The sequence below is a fragment of the Zea mays genome, chromosome 9, assembly GCF_902167145.1.
Source record: "Zea mays cultivar B73 chromosome 9, Zm-B73-REFERENCE-NAM-5.0, whole genome shotgun sequence".
NCBI lineage: Eukaryota > Viridiplantae > Streptophyta > Magnoliopsida > Poales > Poaceae > Zea > Zea mays.
Window position 1 is genome coordinate 162411468 of NC_050104.1, and position 24965 is coordinate 162436432.

The window sequence follows — 24965 nt, forward strand, 5'->3', positions numbered from 1 at the left end:
CTGTGCTATCTCTTTCTTCATCCCTCTCCACCAGTATCTGGCTTTGAGGTCTAGGTACATCTTGGTGGTTCCTAGGTGGATGGAGTAAGCTGAGTTGTGAGCTTCATTGAGCAGGACTTCCCGTGCCTCCCCTTTTGGTACACACAGACGGTTCTTGAACCAAAGAACTCCTTGTTCATCTGCCCTAAGGTCCGGAAGTTGCTCTTTGCGAGCTTTTTCCATAAGTCTTGTTGTCTCTGTGTCCAGGCGTTGAGCCTTGCATATGAGGTCTTCTAGCATTGGCTTGACTTCTAGGCTACCGTTGTTTCCCAGACATGCATTTAGCTGAGCTGATTCCTTCCTCCAATGTTCTAAAAAGTTGGTTCCTTTTAACCCGAAGGGTTTTCGACTGAGGGCATCTGCTACCACGATGGCCTTTTCGGGGTGGTAATGGATCTCGAGGTCATAATCTTTGATCAGTTCAAGCCATCTTCTTTGACGGAGGTTGAGGTCTAGCTAAGTGAAGATATACTTCAGACTCTTGTGATCAGTGAAGATGTGGCATTTGTTCCTGAAAGTCGCCTAGAGGGGGGTGAATAGGGCGAAACTGAATTTTGCAAAGTTAATCACAACTACAAGCCGGGTTAGCGTTAGAAATATAATCAAGTCCACAAGAGAGGGCGCAAAACAAATCGCAAGCGAATAAGAAGTGTGACATGCGGATTTGTTTTACCGAGGTTCGGTTCTCACAAACCTACTCCCCGTTGAGGTGGTCACAAAGACCGGGTCTCTTTCAACCCTTTCCCTCTCTCAAACGGTCCCTCGGACCGAGTGAGCTTTCTCTTCTCAAATCAACCGGGAACAAAACTTCCCCGCAAGTACCACCACACAATTGGTGTCTCTTGCCTTGGTTACAAGTGAGTGTTTGATCACAAGAAAGAATGAGAAAGAAGAAAGCAATCCAAGCGCAAGAGCTCAAAAGAACACAACAAATCTCTCTCACTAGTCACTAAAGCTTTGTGTGGAATTGGAGAGGATTTGATCACTTGGGTGTGTCTAGAATTGAATGCTAGAGCTCTTGTAAGTAGTTGGAAGGTGGAAAACTTGGATGACTTGAATGTGGGGTGGTTGGGGTATTTATAACCCCAACCACCAAACTAGTCGTTTGGTGGAGACTGCTGTCGCATGGTGCACCGGACAGTCCGGTGCGCCAGCCACGTCACCAGGCCGTTGGAGCTCTGACTTCTGGGCCCGCCTGGATGTCCGGTGGCACATCGAACATGCACTATAGAGTGTCCAGTGCGCCATTTCGCGCGTGCATGACTTCTGCGCGCTCTGGCGCGCATTTAATGATGTAGCAGGTGACCGTTGGCGCCGAATAGTCGTTGCTCCGCTGGCTCACCGGACAGTCCGGTGCACACCGGACATGTCCGGTGAATTATAGCGAAGCGAATTCCCGAAGCTGGCGAGTTCCTGAGACGCTCTTCCTTGGAGCACCGGACACTGTCCGGTGTACACCGGACAGTCCGGTGAATTATAGCGGAGCGCCTCTGGATTTTCCCGAAGGTGAAGAGTTCAGCGTGAAGTCCCGTGGTGCACCGGACACTGTCCGGTGGCACACCGGACAGTCCGGTGCGCTAGACCAGGGCACACTTCGGTTATCCCTTTGCTCTTTTGTTGAACCCAATTCTTGGTCTTTTATTGGCTAAGTGTGAACCTTTAGCACCTGTATAACTTATACACTAGAGCAAAACTAGTTAGTCCAATTATTTGTGTTGGGCAATTCAACCACCAAATCAATTAGGAAATAGGTGTAAGCCTAATTCCCTTTCAATCTCCCCCTTTTTGGTGATTGATGCCAACACAAACCAAAGCAAGTATAGAAATGCATAATTGAACTAGTTTGCATAATGTAAGTGCAAAGGTTGCTTGGATTTGAGCCAATATAAATACTTATAAGATATGCATGGATTGTTTCTTCATTTTTAACATTTTGGACCACGCTTGCACCACATGTTTTGTTTTTTGCAAATTCTTTTGTAAATCCTTTTCAAAGTTCTTTTGCAAATAGTCAAAGGTAAATGAATAAGATTTTGCGAAGCATTTTCAAGATTTGAAAATTTCTCCCCCTGTTTCAAATGCTTTTCCTTTGACTTAACAAAACTCCCCCTAAATGAAATCCTCCTCTTAGTGTTCAAGAGGGTTCTGATATATCAATTTTGAAATACTACCTTCTCCCCCTTTTGAACATAATAGGATACCAATTTGAAATTTCCAATTGAAAATCATTTTAAAATTAGGTGGTGGTGAGGTCCTTTTGCTTTGTGCTAATACTTTCTCCCCCTTTGGCATGAATCGCCAAAAACGGAGTCATTAGAGCCCTTTTATAATTACTTTCTCCCCTTTGGCAAATAAAACATATGAGTGAAGATTATACCAACACGGAGAGATGCTCGGAGTGATGGCGAAGGATGAGTTACGTAGTGGAAGCCTTTGTCTTCGCCGAAGACTCCAATTCCCTTTTAATACACCTATGACTTGGTTTTGAAATAGACTTGAAAACACATTAGTCATAGCATATGAAAGAGACATGATCAAAGGTATATGAATGAGCTATGTGTGCAATCTAACAAAAGAAGTTCCTAGAATCAAGAATATTTAGCTCATGCCTAAGTTTGTTAAAAGTTTGTTCATCAAGAGGCTTGGTAAAGATATCGGCTAATTGATCTTTAGTATTAATGTATGCAATCTTGATATCTCCCTTTTGTTGGTGATCCCTTAGAAAATGATACCGAATGGCTATGTGTTTAGTGCGGCTATGCTCAACGGGATTATCCGCCATGCGGACTGCACTCTCATTATCACATAGAAGAGGAACTTTGGTTAATTTGTAACCATAGTACCTAAGGGTTTGCCTCATCCAAAGCAATTGCGCGCAACAATGGCCTGCAGCAATATACTCGGCTTCGGCGGTAGAAAGAGCGACAGAATTTTGCTTCTTTGAAGCCCAAGACACCAAGGATCTTCCCAAGAACTGACAAGTCCCCGATGTGCTCTTTCTATTAATTTTACACCCCGCCCAATCGGCATCCGAATAACCAATCAAATCAAATGTGGATCCCCGAGGATACCAAAGTCCAAACTTAGGAGTATAAACTAAATATCTCAAGATTCGTTTTACGGCCGTAAGGTGAGCTTTCTTAGGGTTGGCTTGGAATCTTGCACACATGCATACGGAAAGCATAATATCCGGTCGAGATGCACATAAGTAGAGTAAAGAGCCAATCATCGACCGGTATACCTTTTGATCCACGGACTTACCTTCTGTGTCGAGGTCGAGATGCCCATTAGTTCCCATGGGTGTCTTGATGGGTTTGGCATCCTTCATCCCAAACTTGCTTAGAATATCTTGAGTATACTTCGTTTGGATTAGGAAGGTGCCTTCTTGGAGTTGCTTCACTTGGAATCCTAAGAAGTACTTCAACTCCCCCATCATAGACATCTCGAATTTTTGTGTCATGATCCTACTAAATTCTTCACATGTAGACTCGTTAGTAGACCCAAATATAATATCATCAACATAAATTTGGCATACAAACAAGTCATTTTCAAGAGTTTTAGTGAAGAGTGTAGGATCGGCCTTTCCGACTTTGAAGCCATTAGTGATAAGAAAATCTCTTAGGCATTCATACCATGCTCTTGGGGCTTGCTTGAGCCCATAAAGCGCCTTAGAGAGTTTATAAACATGGTTAGGGTACTCACTATCTTCAAAGCCGGGAGGTTGCTCAACATAGACCTCTTCTTTGATTGGTCCATTGAGGAAGGCACTCTTCACGTCCATTTGATTAAGCTTGAAGCCATGGTAAGTAGCATAGGCTAATAATATACGAATTGACTCAAGCCTAGCTACGGGTGCATAAGTTTCACCAAAATCCAAACCTTCGACTTGGGAGTATCCTTTGGCCACAAGTCGAGCTTTGTTCCTTGTCACCACACCATGCTCATCTTGCTTGTTGTGGAAAACCCATTTGGTTCCTACAACATTTTGGTTAGGACGTGGAACTAAGTGCCATACCTCATTCCTAGTAAAGTTGTTGAGTTCCTCTTGCATCGCCACCACCCAATCCGAATCTTGAAGTGCTTCCTCTACCCTGTGTGGCTCAATAGAGGAAACAAAGGAGTAATGCTCACAAAAATGTGCAACACGAGATCTAGTAGTTACCCCCTTATGAATATCACCGAGGATGGTGTCGACGGGGTGATCTCGTTGGATTGCTTGGTGGACTCTTGGGTGTGGCGGTCTTTGTTCTTCATCCTCCTTGTCTTGATCATTTGCATCTCCCCCTTGATCATTGTCGTCATCTTGAGGTGGCTCATTTGCTTGATCTTCTTCTTTATCAACTTGAGTTTCATCCTCATTTTGAGTTGGTGGAGATGCTTGCGTGGAGGAGGATGGATGATCTTGTGCATTTGGAGGCTCTTTGGATTCCTTAGGACACACATCCCCAATGGACATGTTCCTTAGTGCGATGCATGGAGCCTCTTCATCACCTATCTCATCAAGATCAACTTGCTCTACTTGAGAGCCGTTAGTCTCATCAAACACAACGTCACAAGAAACTTCAACTTGTCCAGAGGACTTGTTAAAGACTCTATATGCCCTTGTGTTTGAATCATATCCTAGTAAAAAGCCTTCTACAGTCTTAGGAGCAAATTTAGATTTTCTACCTCTTTTAACAAGTATAAAGCATTTGCTACCAAAGACTCTAAAATATGAAACATTGGGCTTTTTACCGGTTAGGAGTTCATATGATGTCTTCTTGAGGATTCGGTGTAGATATAACCGGTTGATGGCATAGCAGGCGGTGTTGACTGCTTCGGCCCAAAACTGATCCGAAGTCCTGTACTCATCAAGCATGGTTCTTGCCATGTCCAATAGAGTTCTATTCTTCCTCTCCACTACACCATTTTGTTGTGGCGTGTAGGGAGAAGAGAACTCATGCTTGATGCCCTCCTCCTCAAGGAAGCCTTCAATTTGAGAGTTCTTGAACTCTGTCCCGTTGTCGCTTCTAATTTTCTTGATCCTTAAGCCAAACTCATTTTGAGCCCGTCTCAAGAATCCCTTTAAGGTCTCTTGGGTGTGAGATTTTTCCTGCAAAAAGAACACCCAAGTGAAGTGAGAATAATCATCCACAATAACTAGACAGTACTTACTCCCGCCGATGCTTATATAAGCTATCGGGCCGAATAGGTCCATGTGTAGGAGCTCCAGTGGCCTGTCGGTCGTCATGATGTTTTTGTGTGGATGATGGGCACCAACTTGCTTCCCTGATTGGCATGCGCTACAAATCCTGTCTTTCTCAAAATGAACATTGGTTATTCCTAAAATGTGCTCTCCCTTTATAAGCTTATGAAGATTCTTCATCCCAACATGTGCTAGTCGGCGATGCCAGAGCCAGCCCATGTTAGTCTTAGCAATTAAGCAAGTGTCGAGTTCAGCTCTATCAAAATTCACTAAGTATAGCTGACCCTCTAACACTCCCTTAAATGCTATTGAATCATCACTTCTTCTAAAGACAGTGACACCTGCATCAGTGAATAAACAGTTGTAGCCCATTTTGCATAATTGAGAAACGGAAAGCAAATTGTAATCAAATGAATCTACAAGAAAAACATTGGAAATAGAATGGTCAGGTGATATAGCAATTTTACCCAGTCCTTTGACCAAACCTTGATTTCCATCCCCGAATGTGATAGCTCGTTGGGGATCTTGGTTTTTCTCGTAGGAGGAGAACATCTTCTTCTCCCCTGTCATGTGGTTTGTGCACCCGCTGTCGATTACCCAGCTTGAGCCCCCGGATGCATAAACTTACAAAACATGTTTAGTTCTTGACTTTAGGTACCCAAATGGTTTTGGGTCCTTTGGCATTAGACACAAGAACTTTGGGTACCCAAACACAAGTTTTTGACCCCTTGTGCTTGCCCCCAACATATTTGGCAACTACCTTGCCGGATTTGTTAGTTAAAACATAAGATGCATCAAAAGTTTTAAATGAGATGTCATGATCATTTGATACACTAGGAGTTTTCTTTTTAGGCAACTTTGCATGGGTTGGTTGCCTAGAGCTAGATGTCTCACCCTTATACATAAAAGCATGATTAGGGCCAGAGTGAGACTTCCTAGAATGAATTCTCCTAATCTTGCTCTCAGGATAACCGGCAGGGTACAAAATGTATCCCTCGTTATCTTGAGGCATGGGAATCTTGCCCTTAACAAAGTTGGACAATTTCTTAGGAGGGGCATTAAGTTTGACATTGCCTCCCTGTTGGAAGCCAATGCCATCCTTAATGCCAGGGCGTCTCCCTCTATAGAGCATGCTTCTAGCGAATTTAAATTTTTCGTTTTCTAAGTCATGCTCGGCAATTTTAGCATCTAATTTTGTTATATGATCATTTTGTTGTTTAATTAAAGCCATGTGATCATGAATAGCATCAATGTTAACATCTCTACATCTAGTGCAAATAGTAGTGTGCTCAACAGTAGATGTAGATGGTTTGCAAGAATTAAGTTCAACGATCTTAGAACGCAATATATCATTTTTATCTCTAAGATCGGAAATGGTAACATTGCAAACATCAAGATCTTTAGCCTTAGCAAGTAATTTTTCATTTTCAATCCTAAGGCTAGCAAGAGACATGTTTAATTCTTCAATCTTAGCAAGCAAATCATCATTATCATTTCTAAGATTGGGAATTTAAATATTACAAGCAATAGAATCAACCTTAGCTAACAAATTAGAATTCTCATTTCTAAGGTTGTCTATAGTATCATGGCAAGTGCTTAGTTCACTAGATAATTTTTCACATTTTTCAACTTCTAGAGCATAAGCATTTTTAACTTTAACATGTTTTTTGTTTTCCTTGATTAGGAAGTCCTCTTGGGAGTCCAAGAGGCCATCCTTCTCATGGATGGCACTAATTAATTCATTTAATTTCTCTTTTTGTTGCATGTTTAAGTTGGCAAAAAGGGTACGTAAATTATCTTCCTCATCACTAGAGGACTCATATCTAGTGGAGGATTTGGATTTAACCTTTTTCTTTTTGTCGTCCTTTGCCATGAGGCACTTGTGGCCGACGTTGGGGAAGAGAAGTCCCTTGGTGACGGCGATGTTGGCGGCGTCCTCGTCGTCGGAGGAGTCGCTAGAGCTTTCGTCGGAGTCCCACTCGCGACAAACATGGGCATCGCCGCCCTTTTTCTTGTAGTACTTCTTCTTCTCCTTTCTTCTCCCCTTCTTGTCATCGCCCCTGTCACTGTCACTAGAAATAGGACATTTTGCAATAAAGTGACCGGGCTTACCACATTTGTAGCAAACCTTCTTGGAGCGGGGCTTGTAATCTTTCTCCCTCCTTTGCTTGAGGATTTGGCGGAAGCTCTTGATGATGAGCGCCATTTCCTCATTGTCGAGCTTGGAGGCGTCGATGGGTGTTCTACTCGGTGTAGACTCCTCCTTCTTTTCTTCCGTCGCTTTGAATGCGACCGGTTGAGCTTCGGACATAGAAGGACCGTCAAGCTCATTGATCTTCCGTGAGCCCTTGATCATAAATTCAAAGCTCACAAAATTCCCGATAACTTCCTCGGGAGTCATTAGTGTATATCTTGGATTGCCACGAATCAATTGTACTTGAGTAGGGTTAAGGAAAATAAGTGATCTTAAAATAACCTTAACCACCTCGTGGTCATCCCATTTCTTGCTCCCGAGGTTGCGCACTTGGTTCACCAAGGTTTTGAGCCGGTTGTACATATCTTGTGGCTCCTCCCCTTGGCGAAGACGGAAGCGACCGAGCTCCCCCTCGATCGTTTCCCGCTTGGTGATCTTGGTGAGTTCATCACCCTCGTGCGCGGTCTTGAGCACGTCCCAAACTTCCTTGGCGCTTTTTAATCCTTGCACCTTGTTGTACTCCTCCCTACTTAGAGAGGCGAGGAGTATGGTTGTGGCTTGGGAGTTGAAGTGCTCGATTTGGGCCACCTCGTCCTCATCAAAATCCTCATCCCCTACGGATGGTACCTGTGCTCCAAACTCAACAACATTCCATATACTTTTGTGGAGTGAGGTTAGATGAAATTTCATTAAATCACTCCACCTAGCATAATCTTCACCGTCAAAGGTTGGTGGTTTGCCTAATGGAACGGAAAGTAATGGAGTATGTCTAGAAGTGCGAGGGTAATGTAAGGGGATCTTACTAAACTTCTTGCGCTCATGGCGCTTAGAAGTTACGGAGGGTGCGTCGGAGCCGGAGGTAGATGGCGATGAGGTGTCGGTCTCGTAGTAGACCACCTTCCTCATCTTCTTTTTCTTGTCCCCACTCCGATGCGACTTGTGGGAAGAGGCTTTCTTCTCCTTCCCCTTTCCCTTTTTGCGGGACTCTTCCGATGAAGCTTTCCCGTGGCTTGTAGCGGGCTTGTCGCCGGTCTCCATCTCCTTCTTGGCGTGTTCTCCCAACATCACTTCGAGCGGTTAGGCTCTAATGAAGCACCGGGCTCCGATACCAATTGAAAGTCGCCTAGAGGGGGGGTGAATAGGGCGAAACTGAAATTTGCAAAGTTAATCACAACTACAAGCCGGGTTAGCGTTAGAAATATAATCAAGTCCGCAAGAGAGGGCGCAAAACAAATCGCAAGAGAATAAGAAGTGTGACACGCGGATTTATTTTACCGAGGTTCGGTTCTCGCAAACCTACTCCCCGTTGAGGTGGTCACAAAGACCAGGTCTCTTTCAACCCTTTCCCTCTCTCAAATGGTCCCTCGGACCGAGTGAGCTTTCTCTTCTCAAATCAACCGGGAACAAAACTTCCCCACAAGGACCACCACACAATTGGTGTCTCTTGCCTTGGTTACAAGTGAGTGTTTGATCACAAGAAAGAATGAGAAAGAAGAAAGCAATCCAAGCGCAAGAGCTCAAAAGAACACAACAAATCTCTCTCACTAGTCACTAAAGCTTTGTGTGGAATTGGAGAGGATTTGATCACTTGGGTGTGTCTAGAATTGAATGCTAGAGCTCTTGTAAGTAGTTGGAAGGTGGAAAACTTGGATGACTTGAATGTGGGGTGGTTGGGGTATTTATAACCCCAACCACCAAACTAGCTGTTTGGTGGAGACTGCTGTCGCATGGTGCACCGGACAGTCCGGTGCACACCGGACAGTGTGAAAGTTGCCTAGAGGGGGGTGAATAGGCAAGTTAAAACTTTTTCAACAAAAACTAGAAACAAACTAGGTAAAACCGTCCAGTGTCAAAACCGGTGCAACTGGTTTGAACGAGCTTAACTAAAGAATGAGATATAAAACTGAATTGATCTCGAAATTCACCCAGTTAACTTTGGAAATGAGATGTTCTAAATGATCCACAGGGTTCAAAGTAGTAGATCCGAGAAGGGCACTTCTCAAAATCCACACACCAAAAAGATATGAACAAATCTTCCATGCAATGGTGAGAGAACGAAGAACACAAACAAACACAATGAGCAAGAACACAAGAGACACAAGATTTATCCCGAGGTTCGGTCACACCAACAAGGTGCCCTACTTCCTCGTTGAGGCGCCCACAAAGAGCCAGGTCTCTTTCAACCCTAATCCTCCCTTTGCCGACCACAAAGGTCAAGCCCACACAATAATCTTTGCTCAAACGAGTGGGTAATACAAACTTTCTTATGGTCTTCCACAAGATTTGGAGACTCACAAGAGACACCTAGTCGTCTAGGAGCTAGAAGCTCCAAGAGTAATGAATCCACAAAGAACTCGATGTAGTACCAAAGCTCGAATCAAGAAGAGCAAGAGAGATTTGGAGATGAAGCACAAAAACTGCAGCTCTCAAACTCACTCAAAGATTTCTCTCCAAAGATTTGAAATGGGAGAGGCAAGAGATGTGTGAGAGAGAGTGGGTGGTGTTCTTCAAGTTAGAAATGGAGTTTGGGTCGTGCTCTTATGTGTGGGGAGAGAGGTAGGAGTGAGTATATATAGGTGGAGCTCAAAACTAGCCGTTGGGCAGATTTTTCTGTCTGAGACCGGTTGAACCACCCCCTAGGGCGGTTGAACCGCCCCTGGCAGCTCAGGCAAACTGTCTGCCAGTCTGACTGTCAGACTGACTAGCAGACTGACCTGCAGACTGGTCAAGTTGACCAAGACCGGTTGAACCGCCCCTAAGACCGGTTCAACCGCCTGGGGCAGGCTGACAGATAGTCTGCCAGTCAGACTGTAGGTCAGACTGCAAAACCAGGTCCTGACACCGGTTGAACCGCCCCTAGGGCCTGTTCAACCGCCTGGGGGTCACACTGGCAGTCAGTCTGCCAGTCAGGAGGTCAGACCAGTCAGGTGACCCTAACACCGGTTGAACCTCCCCTAGGACCGGTTCAACCGGTTTTGACCAGTGAGGTCCGGGGAAAATACCCCGGCTGAACTTTCCCTGGACACCGGTTGAACCTCTCTGGACCCCAGTTGAACTTGCCCTGGACCCCGGTTGAAGTTGAAGTTCAGCTGGAGTTGAGAAAGCTCAACTCAGCTGAAGTTCAGCTCAGCTGAAAAGCTCAGCTGCAGCTAAAGAAGCTCAGCTCAGCTGAAGTTCAGCTCAGCTGAAGTTCAGCTCAGCTGAAGTTCAGCTCAGCTGAAAAGCTCAGCTGCAGTTTAAGAAGTTCAGCTGCTTTTCAACAAGAACACTCTAGGTTTCTCAAACCTAACCACGGTCAACCATAGAATTTTAAAGAGATTTTTGGTTTTCAAAAAATAGCTTTTGAATATAGAGGCTTGAGCTTTGGCAAACACCTACCTTCTTTTTGGATCCCTCTTTATAGTACGACGATTCCTATACTCAAGTTAAATAAAATATAATTAAGTAAACTCCTTGAGTCATTGGTGTCTCATGTGTGATTTCTCCATGGCGTTGCTTCATAAGGATCACAAACATCTTTGTCTCACCTTTTGAAGCAAACATAAATCAAACCATGTGACTTGTACCATATCACCATATGTGAGTTCAAATCATGGCTTCAAGTCATTGTACTGATGCATCAACATGTTATAACTCTTCATAGCTGATTAGTTCATCGACTTAGTGCAAGTACTCTCTTCTTCACCTTAGCCATGGTACCTCGGTCTACAAGCCGTCGCTTGGCCTTCACCTTTGCTTAGTTCCTCGAAGCCCTTTCCTTGCTATCTTCACCCTATCAAGCCATTCTTGAGTCACATCCTATTGAGCATCCATTGAGAGAATCATTTCTTCAATATTGTGAACCTTGCTTGAATGTCATCTAGATATAACTGCTAAGATCAATCAAGCTCTAGTTTGATTCTCATATATTCATATATGGACTAATAGTAATATGGTCAAGCCAATTCACGATTCCTCATATCTTATTCACTTTGGCTTGACCAATCCTCTTAATCACTTCAACCTCTATTATGATCATATTTATGCATAGTGATTTCTCAGGACTTGTCCATATATTCAAACCAATATAGAGACCATATTATATCCATTTGCATTGTCTCACTGGTTATTTGACCTTGTGTTGAACCTTGTTCACTGATCATTATACACTATTCAAGTATGTTCATCATACTGAATTTCCTGTTCAACACTTAGCAAACTTGTTAGACCTTTAAATGTGTTGTTATCCAAATCACCAAAACTCACAAAAGGGATGAATGCACTTTCAATCTCCCCCTTTTTGGTGATTGATGACAACACATTTAAAGCTTACATAAGATTTGATAAATAAGATTTTGAATCCTATGATATAGTTTCCTCCCCCTAAATATGTGCATTTCAGAAAATACCAGTTTTGTACTCAAATACCAAAAGCACATATTTGGGTCAAAGTATGGAGATAACTTATATCATACTATTTATGGAGTGCAGTGTGTCATAAAATAAACATGATGCTCATGACATATTATGCACTCATCAATTTCCTTCATCTTATGTTTTACTTATGATTCAACCCCCTTTTGTCAATTATTTCTCCCCCTTTTCAAAAGCCTTCTTGCACTTAGTTACATAAGACTAAAGGTAAGCTTTAATGCACAATTTCTCCCCCTTTGTCATAAATCTCCAAAAAAAGATATAAAGAATATAAAGGGTAGAAATTATGATTAATCAAGATTTGAACACACTATCATGAAAAGGGTCCTTATATGGCACAAAGGTAATGGAGAAGTGTCATAAGTGATGTACCTTTGCGTTTTACCTTTTCAAAGGGGTGTTCCACACTTGTGTTGTATTTAGAGTTCATTTTGCAATCTCTTGTTGGCATAATTTTGACATAGGTCCAAGATATCAAATGAATATTGTCATACTAATTGAAAGATAAATCTTGATACCTGGAGTCTAGATGTCACCTAGCATTCTCTTATCATAACAAGAGGCAGCATGAAAATTGCACAAGTATGGATTATACAACTAGTGATCATGTATGAAAAATATCAATTGAAAAACACCAATTGATATAATTTGATAGATAAGCAGATCACTAATAGCATATTACACTAAGTTCTCCTCAAGTTTTAGTGCACACACACACACACACACACACACACACACACACACACACACACACATATATATATATATATATATATATATATATATATATATATATATATATATATATATATATATATATATATATATATATATATGAATTCTATTGATATCTGTTTAGAGTACTTATTTGCAACTTAAAGTACCATTGGCATAAAAGGAGTATCAATTGAACATAATCATGCAACATAAGAAACATGTGTACTATTTAATCAATTAAGTTCTAGACATGAGAATTTATAAGCTATGCTACTTTAGACATTTGCAATCCAAAAGAATATGATACATGTTTACCAGTTTTAGATGATTTTGGAGTAGCATATACAAGAGAAACTCATTCTTTTATGAAATGTATAAAAGATACATTTATTGGAGCAAAGAATTTTTTTTGATACCCATCAAAATTTGCAGTGGAAGTGATTGTCTTTGCTTGAAGATTCCTTTCTAATTTGAGACTACACACATAATAGACTTGAAATTGAAGTTAGTCTCAAAGATTCAAATTATAGACCATTCTCTCCCTAAATGTATGCATACAAGTGATGCTTGTGAGGCCAGGGGATTAAGTTCTACAATTTGAACCTTGGTACAAATAAAGTATGAAAATATGAAATTTCACCAATTTAAGGAATTACTCATAATCAAAAGGTATACTAATAGACATGATATGCAATATTTTAAGCCAAGATTCAAGTGCAACCTTATGATGTGACTTAAGATATTGCATATACATGCATACACTGACTTGTAAGAGCCTAGATACACAAATGTAATACAATAGTTCATGGAGTGACACACCTTTGTTCCATGCCATATGGTCTTCATTATAATCATGAATTTCTATCTTAGCTTTTGATAGGCTTGACATTTCAAAGAGAAACTTATCCTCTTTAAACGATCAAGAGAAACTCATTTTCTTGATAGGTTCAAGAGAAACTCATTTCATTTCTATGGAACCATTCATCCTCATTTGATGTTCTCCAAGGTGTGAGACTACACAACATGAACTTGAAAGAAATCATTAGTCTCACAAGATATAGGCTAAACTCTCCCTCAATTTGTGCATGCAAGAGTACACAAAGTACACTTATGCACATTAACAATACGAGGTTAACGGAGATGTTTGCACTATATCTTGGTTTAACATAACATGCTTTACATAGATGATAAAAATTAAACTAATTGAAAGTTTAAGAACTGAAAGTATATCAATTGAAATTCTTAAGGGTAAAACATGCTAATATGAATCTCAAACCTCATAATGAAGGATATTATATAAATCTATCACTACATCTTCATTATTTGGTTGACAAAAATTGTAACTCCCTTCTTGAATCACTGTGATTTCTTTTCTCTTTATGATTTCATCCAACCAGCCGGTCTTGAACTTCATTCATCTTGGCTTGGTTCAATCATACTTGATATGAGACCCATTGAAACTCAATGATTGAAACAACCAAGACTCTTATATCCGTAGATTTTGAATCCATCTTGAAAGCACTTGGAAAGACCTTATTGAAACACTTAGAAAAGAGAGCATTAGAAACACAAGGGAGGGTTTTACAAATGATAATCCTTATATGTGGATGTAGAATGAATCAACATTCTTGAAACACAAAAGGATAGATTAAATTCCTTTAAATTAGTGCACACATATAGTTGATGTCAAAGTTATATGCACTATTGAACATTTTATATTGCAAGGAAATTAACTTATACTATGGTACATCCCACTAAGGATAGAATACTAAAACAACTGAAGGAGAGGAAGTTTTCATACCTTGGCCTCTTATCAACTTCATCTTACTTTAGTTGAATAGTATCCTTTAAGCTTGTGATTTATCCAATTTAAAACAAGCACCATCTCTTAACATAGATTTTCTATGGATAAACTCAACACAAGAGATGACATTAGTAGCACAAGCACTAGTTTCTTATTTAGCAACCCTTTATATGTGGAAGGCAAGCGAGTTGCTAAAATAGAGAAACATCATAATATGGACTAAATTTCCCTTGAGCCCTCATGCACAATATATTTTGAATGACATGGATAATATGCATGGTTGTTCAATGAAGTCTAAAGGGCTGACTTAATCCATATTATGGTGAGTGTCTAATAAAGAAGAATCAAATCCAAATTAACTAGATAGAGAATACGTCACATAATTTTGGATTGTTCACCATATGATAACATTCATTCATCTTCCAATTAGACCTTTATTTCATAATCAACAACTAATGTATATCCTCAAGTGCTTCTTTTTCCTTAGTGGCTACATAAGTCACAAAAAAGATAAGATTTGAAAATAATATGCACTTGAGATTCAGTTGTTACCACCCTTGCTACTATCTCCAAATATGATTTATACATTCATTATCGAGCACCCAACTTGATCCATTGAAGGCGTGATCCTGCAAAACAAGTTTAAGCTGCATATCTTGGTACCCAATTTGAATTGGGTCCTTTGAGATTAGTAGGAAGAGCCTTGAGTACCCACACAATCCTTATTGTAACATTTCTATTTGTGTAGGCACCCACATATACTTGACAACCATCTTACATGGTTTCAAGTCAATATTTAATCACATAGATAAAAGCTAGAGTTAAGAATAGGAGCCTTTTCTCCTTTTCTTGATACATCATTGTGTTGCCTTCTTGATGATGAACCTAGCTTGACCTTGGGTGCACCTAGCTTATCAAGGTTAGTCGCACAAGCATTCATATCATAAAGACAAGTTATGCATGGAATTTATAACTTAGTGATCCAATTCAATGTGAAGCATATGGATATCGATTGAAGTAGATTTCTAAGATATCAAAATATGGGTTTCCAAAATTTAGAGAGTATGGATCACTAATTGTACCTTTTACAGTTTAAAAATCGTATCCATGTTAGTGCATATGTATGTGATGAATATCAACAAAAAGATTCTTATGCACTTTTAGAATTAACTATAAGGGAATTTTAAACTGCATCAGGAGTAGCTATTTAGAAAACAAAGATTACAATCCATATGAATGAGATACAAATTTACCATTTTGGATTGTCTTAGTATAGCTTACTCAAGTGAAACTTATTCTCTATGACACAAGATATATAATGTTCTCCCACTAGATATGTGCATCAAGTATTTGAATGACTTGCCACATGCACTTTCAATTCAGTTAAGAGTCTCATGAGGAGTATATTACATATCATGGTCAAGGCATGACAAATTTGCAATGAATTAACTTATGCCTAAGAATACTTACCACCATATAGAATGTACCATTTGTTATACCAATTTGACAGATCTTACTATCTGTGGTGGTGTCACCTTAGTATTCTTCTTTTCATCATTTGTGGAGACTTCCTTCTTTGTTATCTCTTTTCCTTTTAAAACTAGTCGATAAAACACTTTGAAAAGAGGTATTAGTAGTAAAAGGAAGTATTTAATGAATGATGATATCTATATATGAATGGCAAACAAATCATCATTTATGAGGCGTAAAGGCATAAATTAAATTCCTTTTAAGTTAATGCACATGGAGCAGTGAATTCACAATATGCACTAATTTACAAATTTAAGCCAAAAGGAATTTAACCTTCATATTGACATTCCTTTCCATAGAATATATTATTACCAATTGAAAGAATGCCACTTGGAAGGAACTACTATTGATCAACTACCAATTGAAGCAATTTGTTCCATACCTTTGCCTTGAACATTCCTAATCTTTCTTTTAGGTGAAGATTAACCTTTAAAGCTTGTGATTTTACCAATCGAAAGAGCACAATCTCTACTTATGAATTTCCATGAAATGGCTTAAAAGAGATTGCATTAGAAACACAAACAATAGCTTCCTATTTAGAAACCTCTAGTATATGAATGACAAGAAGGTTACTAAAATAAGGAAACTTCATGATATGAACTAAATTGCCCTTACAAGCATCATGCATAACACCAAAATTAAACAAGGTGAAAAAAACATGATTATTTAATTAAGTTTACATGGCAAGTTTAATTCATAGCATGGTGAGTGATTAATATAGAAGACTCAAAACCAATTTAAATGAGAATGAATACATCACATAGTATTGGTTCGATCTTCTTTAAACGTTGAATGTCACACTCCATTTGGGAAACACATTCTCATGTTGTGAAACTACATAAATCACTTAGATAAAAACATTAGTCTCACAACTCTAGTCATATAGAGAATTTCCCTTTTGGTAAGTGCTTTAAGAATTTGAATTTCTTACTTAGCACTCTATTCATTTAAGAACATGGGATAATCCTCTTTATGTCTAGGTCATGGCAATAATACGATAATAAATTTGAAATATGCCACAAGATACATACAACCAATTTAAAGCATGTAGATTGTCATAATATAAAAATATGAACTTGCAATCTACCATATAATTAGATCCTTTCCAAAGCAAGGTAAAATCTTTTAAGTTCATTCTCAAGTGCTTCATTTTTCCTATGTGGCTACAAAAGACACAAAGGCATATACCAATTAAAAGCAATATGCACTTAAAAATTAATTGTTACCATCCTTTGGATATCACTTGGTTGTAGGCCTTTTGCTTGATTCCCACAAAGGTTAATCATTATTCCCTTCAACACAAGTTCTTGCTAGAGATGAATATGAAGTTAGTGATATAACAACTCAATTCATCTTTGGGTCAATCTTAAAGGATAGACAATGTAAGATTGATAGCTTGAGATAAGAATTGAGTTAAACCGCTCAAGCACCCCAAAGCTTCATATCATCTGTGGGTACCTGCAAAACTTATCAAGTACATTTTGGTACCCATCTTTGGATGGGTCCACCAAGGTTAGCTAACAAGTACTTAGGCAACCAAATGGCCTTTGTGCTAGTTTTAGGTGAACTAATTACCTTTCTAGCACAAATGTCATTTTTGGGTCTCCTAAGCGAATATGAATGAATTGACATGGTAGACTTAGGATACTTACTCATGGGACAATCCTTGCATAGGTGTCCCTTTCTTCGGCAAGTGTAGCAAATCTGATTTTTAATTTTGCAAGACTCCTTCTTGCCTTGCTTCTTGTTTGCTACATGGTTAGTGAGCCTCTTTCTTTCTAAAGTTAAGCCACTATCTTTTATGTAGGGACATGACTTAATCTCATGTCCCTTCTCATGACATTGATAACACTTTCTAGTGCATCTTCTCTTATTTGGAAGAGTGGCTTGTTTGTTACCTTGTGTGGAGCATGTGGAGACGTGGTTGAGGCACTTGTCATGAGCTTTGGATTTCTTATCTTGATGTTTGCTCATGACTTTCTTGGAAAGCTTGGTATTCTTTTGAAGGGGTTTTGTGCATGCTACGATTGTCCCCTTCTCAAGCTTTTTCACCATATTATCACGGTTATCTTGAGAAGGTTGACCATGACACTTTCCCTTCAAAAGAGTTAAGCTCCTTCTTTGCCTTCCAACTTCTTCCTTGAGCTCTTTATTTTCTTGTGTGATAGAAATATCACTAGTTTCTGAAATTTCTAGCTCAATGGGAGATTGTCTTTCTTGAGAGCAACATTTGTTAGCACATGATAATATAGTTTCTACTTGAGTACATGTGCATATGTGAGGTTGGTATGATTTCAAATTAGTTAACACAACCTCATGAGCCATTTCTAACATGATATGTGAATCCATAAATTTATTATGAGAGCACACAAGCATATCATGTTTTTCTTGCAAAGCTAGATTTTCAATATTTAGCCTTTCTATCGTGTTCTTGAACATAGCATTTTTATTTTCTAATTGAGCAATATATGATAAATGATTAACAACTTTAATTTGCTCAATTGAAATGTCTTCATACCTTTGGACCAAATCATCATGAGAGCACTTTAGCTTCTCATGCTCTTTGGTCAACTTCTCTAAGTCCTCGATTTTTCTGATGAGGAAGTCTTCTTGCTTATGAAGCATTTCTTTTTGTTCTTCCGCTCTTTTCATGAGTTTGAGCAAGCTCATCCGATGTTTCTTGCTTAGCTGAGCGAAGAATTGTTGAAGATCATCCTCATCATCACTATCACTTTCTTGCTCCTCCTCATCCTCACTTTCGCTTTCACTGTCACTCCCATTAGCAATAAAGCACATATGAGAAGTGGATTTGAAAGACGAACCTTGTGAAGAGGTGGATTCGTCGTTTGGTCTCCATCGATCATTTTCTTCTTCAATTTTGTTCTTCACCTCATCTTCCTTCATTTTGAGGAACATCCTTACGGCGATTCTCATGGCAAGATCTATTGCCCTAGGATCAACATCTGCACCAAAAGATAAAGTCGAGGCAACCTCAACTTTTTCAAGCTTAGAAGCACTTTCGTTTCTTAGTCCCCCCGACATGATCTTTTCCTCACGCGGTTAAGCGTTAGAACGAGGATTAGGCTCTGATACCAATTGAAAGTTGCCTAGAGGGGGGTGAATAGGCAAGTTAAAACTTTTTCAACAAAAACTAGAAACAAACTAGGTAAAACCGTCCAGTGTTAAAACCGGTGCAACTGGTTTGAACGAGCTTAACAAAAGAATGAGATATAAAACTGAATTGATCTCGAAATTCACCCAGTTAACTTTGGAAATGAGATGTTCTAAATGATCCACAGGGTTCAAAGTAGTAGATCTGAGAAGGGCACTTCTGAAAATCCACACACCAAAAAGATATGAACAAATCTTCCACGCAATGGTGAGAGAACGAAGAGCACAAACAAACACAATGAGCAAGAACACAAGAGACACAAGATTTATCCCGAGGTTCGGTCACACCAACAAGGTGCCCTACTTCCTCGTTGAGGCGCCCACAAAGAGCCGGGTCTCTTTCAACCCTAATCCTCCCTTTGCCGACCACAAAGGTTAAGCCCACACAATAATCTTTGCTCAAACGAGCGGGTAATACAAACTTTCTTATGGTCTTCCACAAGATTTGGAGACTCACAAGAAACACCTTGTCGGCGTTTCGAGACCGGGGGGTCCCTAAGCCGACGAATGAGTGTGCCGCGTGCCCCAGCCCAGATGGGTCGAGCGCGTGGGCGAGCGCGAAGGGGGGAAAGGAGCGAGGAGGCCAGAGTCCGGCGAGAGAGAGGTGGGAATCCCGCGGCCTTCGTGTTCGTCCCGCGCCCAGGTCGGGTGCGCTTGCAGTAGGGGGTTACAAGCGTCCACGGGGGTGAGGGAAGCGAGCGGCCCCAAGAGAGCGCCTGTCCCCGTCCTCGCTCCCGCGCGGCCAACCCTCTCTAAGAAGGCCCTGGTCCTTCCTTTTATAGGCGTAAGGAGAGGATCCAGGTGTACAATGGGGGTGTAGCAGAGTGCTACGTGTCTAGCGGGGGGAGAGCTAGTGCCCTAAGTACATGCCAATGTGGCGGCCGGAGAGATCTTGGCACCCTGCTGGCGTGATGTCGTGGCTGTCGGAGGAGCAACGGAGCCTGGCGGAGGGACAGCTGTTGGAACGGTTGTGTCCTTGCTGACGTCGCCCTGCTTCCGTAAGAGAGCTGAGAGCCGCCGTCGTCACGGGGCTAGCGGGGCGCCATCATTGCCTATCTGGCGGAGCTAGCCAGATGGGACACCGGTCTTGTTCTCCGCGGCCCGAGTCGGCTCGGGGTAGGGTGATGATGGCGCTTCCTGTCGACGTGGCTGGCCTGTGCCCTAGGTTGGGCGACGTGGAGGCTCCTCCGAAGTCGGGGTCGAGTCTGTCTTCCATGGCCGAGGCCGAGTCCGAGCCCCTGGGTCGGGCGAGGCGGAGGTCGTCAGCAGAGGCCGAGTCCGAGCCCCTGGGTCGGGCGAGGCGGAGGTCGTCCACAGAGGCCGAGTCCGAGCCTCTGGGTCGGGCGAGGCGGAGGTCGTCCGCAGAGGCCGAGTCCGAGCCCCTGGGGTTGGGCGAAGCGGAGTTCGTCGTCTTCCGGGGCCTTAGCCCGAGTCCGAGCCCTAGGTCGGGCGAAGCGGAGTTCGTCGTCTTCCGGGGCCTTAGCCCAAGTCTGAGCCCTGGGTCGGGCGGAGCGGAGTTCACCGTCTTCCGGGGCTTAGCCCGAGTCCGAGCCCTGGGTCGGGCGGAGCGGAGTTCGCCGTCTTCCAGGGCCTTAGCCCGAGTCCGAGCCCTGGGTTGGGCGGAGCGGAGTTCGCCGTCTTCCGGGGCTTAGCCCGAGTCCGAGCCCTGGGTTGGGCGGAGCGGAGTTCGCCGTCTTCTGGGGCTTAGCCCGAGTCCGAGCCCTGGGTCGGGCGGAGCGGAGTTCGCCGTCTTCCGGGGCTTAGCCCGAGTCCGAGCCCTGGGTCGGGCGGAGCGGAGTTCGCCGTCTTCCGGGGCTTAGCCCGAGTCCAAGCCCTGGGTCGGGCGGAGCTTCCTATGGTGCCTTTGGCAGGGCCTGGCTTCCTTTGCGTTAAATGCTCATGCAACTTGGCCGGGCGGTGCGGCGATTCAGTCAGGGTTGCTTCTTAGCGAAGGCAAGGCCTCGGGCAAGCCGGAGATGTGTCCGCCGTTGAAGGGGGGCCTCGGGCGAGACGAAAACCCCTTCGGGGTCGGCTGCCCTTGCCCGAGGCTAGGCTCGGGCGAGGCGTGATCGAGTCGCTCGTATGGACTGATCCCTGACTTAATCGCACCCATCAGGCCTCTGCAGCTTTATGCTGATGGGGGTTACCAGCTGAGAATTAGGTGTCTTGAGGGTACCCCTAATTATGGTCCCCGACAGTAGCCCCCGAGCCTCGAAGGGAGTGTTAGCACTCGCTTGGAGGCTTTCGTCGCACTTTTTTGCAAGGGGACCAGCCTTTCTCGGTTGCATTTGGTTCCGGTGGGTGCGCGCGAGCGCACCCGCCGGGTGTAGCCCCCGAGGCCTCGGAGGAGTGGTTTCACTCCTTCGAGGTCTTAATGCCTTGCGTAATGCTTCGGCTGGTCTGGTTGTTCCCTCATGCGAGCTGGCCGTAGCCCAGGTGTACGGTCGGGGCCCAAGTTCTCGGGCTGGTATGTTGACGCTGTCAACGGTTCGGCCGGAGCCGGGTTTGCGAGAGCAGCCCCCGAGCCTCTGCACAGGGCGAGAGGGCGATCAGGGACAGACTCGGCTTTTTTACATACGCCCCTACGTCGCCTTTCCGCAAGGAGGAGGGGGGGAGAGCGCCATGTTACCCTCGATGGGCACCGAACATGGTGTCTCCGGTGAGCTGCAAGCGGGTAATCCGAGTGGTCGTCCGTGCCCCGTTCGTTAGGGGTCGGCTAGGGGCCCAGAGGCACGCCCAAAAGTACCTGTGGGTGATCTGCCGGACCCGGTCCCCTGGCGACGGGGTCCGAGGGCTCGATGCCTCCCTCCGATGGGATTCCGTTACAAGATCGCTCCCGCTGGTCTCGGAAATGTCCTAGGGTACCTCGGGAGCGCAGCCCGAGCCTTGGTTATGTATCGAACGTACCCCTGGTCATCCCTCGCTCGGCGTCTGAGGCGACTGTGAACCCTTCGGGGGCCAGCCTTCGAACCCCTGATCAGTAATGGGCATGGAGCCCGAGTAGCCTGAGGCGGCCGTGGAACCCTTCGGGGGGCCGGCCTTCGAACCTCTGACCAGTAGTGGATGTAGGGCCCACGCAATCTGAGGCGGCTGTTGAACCCTTCGGGGGGGGGCAGCCTTCGAACCTCTGATCAGTAAGGAGGCTCGAAGCCTGGTTCCTTCACGGGGAAGGATCCCTTTCGGGGTATCCCCCTTTCCCGGTCCCTGTTGCAAGAGATAGAGAAATAGGAAAAAAGGGAAAAAGGATACGAAACTGAACGACGCGGCGTACCTTTTTTGGTGCGGTTGTTTCAGCGAAGGCGAAGCGTTGCCCGTTGCTCCTGCCAGAAGCGCCACCTGTCCAGCCGCGGAGTTAATGCGACGGGGCGAGTAGTTGGCGGGGCAGCCGTTGGGCGTGCGCGAGCCGTTCGAGGAACGGATCACGGGCGCGTTGTCTTCACACCGTGAGAGGGGGCTCTCTCGCTGCCCCCGGATGGGACGTGAGCTTGGCTGTCGACGTGCCCGCTGCTCCCGCGCGTCTGCCACCGTCATTACTGCCGGCCCTCCTTTGGCCGCGTTGGCCGCCGTGTCAGGCTGGCGCCGCTGGGTCGCGCGCTGGGTCGCCTCGAGTCGCGGTATTGGTTCCGCAATCGAGGAGGCGCGGTGGTGGCGCAGGCAATGCAGTTGCTTGTATGCAGCATCTGGCGTGTCGGTTGCGCGACGCGTGGGCCTGGGCCTACATGCGGGCGTGTCGGGAGTCGGAGAAGTGCGTCCACTTGGCGCGGTTGCATGCCGCCTGCGTGGCTGCCCGCCTCTCTCGCCCGTTGGTCCGGGCAAAGGTGGAGGATCACTTGTAACCGCTGGGCGGTTGCGTGCACCACGCGCGGCGGTTTGGCTTCTTCTGCTCGGAGCCGGTCTGCATGACATGCGGGACCCAGCCCCCGCGCCGCAGGGGATGGCTTTGAAGCATGTTGGAGAAGACTCGGCCCGTGACGGTTGGGAGCGCAAGCAGGGAGAGTTGCCTTTAAAAGGAGGGCGACCCCTTTCGTAAGGCGACCATGTCTTCTTCCTCCCTCATGCGCCGCATTTTTCCGCCTTCCAAGCCCCCGGATGGGGGGAGACCGCCGTCTTTTCGCCTCATCGTTGGAGGAACACAACTCCGTGGGAGTTGGTACCTTTCAGCCATCGTTCGGCTTCAAGGATTTTCATCAGCCAGCCCGGCTGCACCCCCCCCCCCCCCCGCCGGCGGTCACCCGAGATGGTGACCACCAGTTCCTGGGTGGGGAGGAGCAAGCCGGGTTGCGATCTTGGTCCCACCCTCAGCTTCAAGGATGTTCATCATCCTCGCTGGGGTGGGGGCCGGGCTGAGCCGGCGCTCTGCCTCCCGCGCGGGTCCGTCGGCGCCGAGGCAGAGGCGGCTCGAGAAGTCCCCGTCGCCGATGGGATCACCGCCACCATCCGCGCTTCGGGCCTCCGGCTCTTTGTACTTGTCCTCGCCCCTCGAGCGTCGGCGTGGGCGAGGGCAAGATTGCAGCAGTGCCTACCCTGAGGCCTGCACTGCCGCAGTTCGGCCACCCGGAGTGGGGGCCGTTGTCGTCGTAGTCAGAGCGGGCGGCGGCGAGCCGCTCGTCAGTCTTCTGTTGCTCCGCAGGCCTACCCCCATGGAGTGGGGTTGTTCGTACCTGCGGAGGAGGGAACCGGAGTTCCGTTTTGTAATGGCACTTCGAATGCCAGTATTTTCGTTCGTTGTGGCTTTCGGGGCCTGAACATGTATGTAATTTCGGCACGGAGCCGTGTTTTTTCTTCATCTTTGAGCGCTAAGACTCGTCTGTTGATTATCTGAACCGCTTCACCAAGCATGAGTCGCCCCGTGTCAAGGTGACGAGTGAGGTATCCGTATCCCGGAGGCGTAGGAGTTCCTCGGCTCGGTCGGCCTTGCTGTCCGAGGCTCCTCTAGCTCAGTTAAAGGGGCCCCTCGGCCGCTCTTCGATGAGCCGAGGCCAGGGGTAGCGATATCAGTATGAACAGAGGCGGAGTCGGCTCAAGAATGAAACCTGGTTGGCCGGAGCCTAGTCGAGTTGTCCGTCAGCGGGACCGATGCCGGAGTTGATCAGCCGAGGCCTCAGGTCGGGCTGGCGCCCTCGGGAGATGGTCTTGGCCGAGGCCCCGGGGGTAACCGGCCGAGCCGCCTGCTCGGGCCGGATTCCCGAAGAAGTCCCAGGCAGCGATTGCCCGAGCGTGGTGATGACGTCGTCCTTCGGAGCGGGGAACCTCGGACCGCGTCGCCGTCCGAGGCTAAGTCGGGCCTCGCCGGAGGTGTCGTCGATGCCGAGGGTGTTGCTACCCTCTTCCATCGTCAAGACCCGAGCCTGCAGGGTCAGAGTGTCTTGTAGCGTGTGCCTTCTGCAGCCGCCGAGGCCAGGACACACACCCTCGCTGCATTGTAAAGCTGCGTCTCCTTTCCTCTCGTTTCGAGTATCTGGACTTTTTGTCGGTAACAGGGATGTTTGTGCGAGCGAGAGTTGCTTCTCACGGAAGGTGATGAGTGAGGTATCCGTATCCCAGAGGCGTGGGAGTCCCTCGGCTCGGTCGGCCTTGCCGCTTACGCGTACTTTCACCCGCCCATGAGGCCCTGTCACCGACTCGGTCAAGAAGGCTCGAAGGATCGCTTCGGCAGAAGGGCTTCCGAACGTAAAGACTTGTTCGATCTGCAGAGCCACTTTATCCGAACGCGAGTTACTTATCGCAGAAGGTGATGAGTGAGGTATCCGTATCTCGGAGGCGTAGGAGTCCCTCGGCTCGGCCAGCCTTGGCTGCTTACGTGCACTCCGTCGTTTCCAGGACCCACTTTTCGAAGTAGTCAAAAAGCACGGAAGATATTCTGGTGAAAGAGATCTTTTTTCGAGGAAAATTTCGACGCAGAGGGGGTTTCC